The 2,911-nt window shown below is 42.8% G+C and overlaps 1 non-coding gene across 1 annotated transcript; it reads left to right on the top strand.

Annotated features, from left to right (window-relative positions):
• Positions 1–231: 231 nt before the first annotated feature.
• TRNAG-CCC lies at positions 232–302 on the top strand. Its single transcript has one exon. It is a non-coding gene; the product is annotated as a tRNA-Gly (tRNA).
• Positions 303–2,911: the final 2,609 nt, after the last annotated feature.

Raw genomic sequence — 2,911 nt, 5'->3', positions numbered from 1 at the left:
GGCTATATTTTTCCTAGCATGCTTGTAGTAGATCTTGATCATCTCCAATGTTTTAATTCACAGGGAACAAGATCTTTTAGATCTATACAAGATTCTTTTGTCTCAGCAGCTGATAAAAGGGCTAGGAATCCTTTATATTTAAGGACTAAATCGGTAACTGACTATGCAGCACTTGGCACCCTGGGGCAGCCTAGGGTGATTTGATTATTTAGAGGTTGCAGTGAAGCACCAGCACCAGTGGTGTAGTGGTATCATGCAAGATTCCCATTCTTGTGACCCGGGTTCGATTCCCGGCTGGTGCACCGAAAACACCCCTTCTGTGCAGTGGCTGCAGTGCTACAATTTTTAAACAACCTGATCACCATGATCTGCCCCCAAAGCCTGTGGTTACACCACTGGCAGTGTGAGATGGTGGAAGTAGTCCCTCCTGTTTCAGGTAGAGCTCAGTTTTTTGGTAGGGCTATTACACCTCCTGCAATATCTTTGAAAAATGTGAATTTATGTAAATCAGTCAGTCATGGCTCTAAACACAGGGTCTTAAAGGTATGTGACATTGCTGAAGCCTCTAGGTCATATTTTGCATTTTGGAAAGATCACATTGCAGTTTCAGTTCTATTGGGGTTGAGTTCCTGTCTCCATCAGATTGGTTAACTGCTTGGGAATCACGGTAAGTTGAGCCTAGCTGTGGACAATCTCTTAATAGAGAAAGGGCAATTGTAATACATACTACATGCATGGTATGTGCTAGGTATAGTTCATCAAGATGCATATAGGCAATGTTTTCTGTTCTCTTGCTTTGTGTTTCTGTGTTACTTGAATTTTGGGAAGGGAAATTAAGTTGCTGTGGGCTTGCACTGGCTTACAGGTTTTTCAAGGACTGTGTAGAAGATACTGCTGACTGTAAGACTGTGTATTTAGGAACCAGCAGTTCACATGCACTGAAAGTGGAATGGGCAGAGAGTGTGTGCGTGTGTGTATGGAATAATCCATGAAGTTTAGTCCTTGTGCAGTTAGAAATCTTTGGGTTTTGTAAGGTAAATTATGTTTCCGTCCTTCAACTAAGTAAATGACACCCTGTATTAAAGGAGCTGATCTTTGAGAGAAATATTCTGGCCATTAATTCAGCTAAGGAAATGTGTGATCAGTGCTGACCTGTTGTGGGTTTGCAGATTAAGTGTCAGAAACAATGTTATATTCTGTGAAGTTCCTTACAATACAATTTAGGTTTACTACTCAGCAGTAGTAAACAGTTTATTTTTCTGTGATCCATTCTTCTACAAAGAAATATTCCATTGAAGAATGTTAAGTTCTAATGATACAGAGGTTGTATTCTATCAGTCAAAGTAATATCAATGTTTACCTGTAGGTTTTTTGTATTTGATTCAGTTTGGTTTTTTCTGTGTAATCTGGTAGTCTAATTAAACAGTTCACTTCTACTGAAAGCTTGTTTGTATGCAAACAAACTAAAATCATTTTATGTGACCTAAGAATTCTGCAAATAGCAACATACTTAGGAATTTGAATTCACCAGCTGTATCACTAACCTGTACCACTGCACTGGTATGAAGTACCCTAGACATAACCATTTATTATAAGATAGATGAACGGAGACCGTGTGACCAATTTCAACACTTTCAGATAAAAGGGCTGGTTTTGCCACTTTCTTCTCATGCAAAATTGATAATTTTATATTATATTTGGGAAGAGGGGCCCAAGAAAGCTGGTTAATGTTCAAGGATCACCTCCTTCAAGCTCAAGAGCAGTCTATTCCACTGAATAGGAAGTCAGGCAAAAATGCCAGGAGGCCTGCATGGATGAACAAGGAGCTCCCGGCAAAACTCAGACACAAAAAGGAAGCGTACAGAAGGTGGAAGCAGGGACAAGTAACTTGGGAAGAATAGAGAGACGTTGTCTGAGCATGTAGAGATTTGAATCTGGCAAGAGATATCAAAGGCAACAACAAGGGCTTCTATCATGCATAGATCACAAAAGGAAGACTAGGGAAAATGTGAGCCCAATCCTGAATGAGGCAGGGAACCTGATGACACAGGACATGGAAAAGGCTGAAGTACTGAATGCCTTCTTTGCTTCAGTCTTTACTAGCAAGAGCCAGCCTCCGGGAATCCCAGGTCCCAGAGACCAGCGGGAAAGGCTGGAGCAAGGAAGACATCCCCTTGGTGGAAGAGGATCAGGTGCAGGGAATACTTAAGCAAACTGGACATACATAAGTCCATGGGCCCTGATGGGATGCATCCACGAGTGCTGGGGGAGCTTGCTGATGTCATTGTGAGGCCATTCTCAATAATCTTTGAGTGACTGGGAGAAGTGCCTGAGGACTGGAGGAAAGCAAATGTCACTCTTTGTTCAAGAAAGGCAAGAAGGAGGACACAGGGAACTACAGGCTAGTCAGCCTGGAAGGTGATGGAGCAGCTAATCCTGGAAACCATTTTCCAGGCACATTTCACAAGGACAAGAAAGTCATCAGGTGTCGTCATCATGGATTCACCAAGGGGATATCATGCTTGACCAGGTTGGTAACCTTCTATGGTGAAATGACTGGCCTGGTAGACAAAAGGAGAGCAGTGGGTATTGACTACCTGGACTTCAGTAAGGTGCTTGACACTGTCTCCCATTAAGATCCTCATAGACAAGCTGTTGATGTATGGGCTGGATGAGCAGGCAGTGAGGTGGATTGAAAACTGGCTGAATGGCCAAGCCCAAAGGGCAGTGCTCAGTGGCACAAAGTCAAGTTGGAGGCCAGTAACTAGCAGTGTACCCCAGGGGTCAGTATTAGATCCAGTCGTGTTTAACATCTTCATTAATGATCTGGATGATGGGGCAGAGTGTACCCTCAGAAAGTTTGCTTATGACACCAAAATCGATGGATCGATGGGTTGAGGCCAATTGTATG

This window comes from Fulmarus glacialis, unplaced genomic scaffold (genome assembly GCF_000690835.1).
Source record: "Fulmarus glacialis isolate BGI_N327 unplaced genomic scaffold, ASM69083v1 scaffold6135, whole genome shotgun sequence".
NCBI lineage: Eukaryota > Metazoa > Chordata > Aves > Procellariiformes > Procellariidae > Fulmarus > Fulmarus glacialis.
The sequence above is the reverse complement of the archived record's forward strand: the minus strand, read 5'-3'. Positions and strand labels throughout refer to the sequence as shown.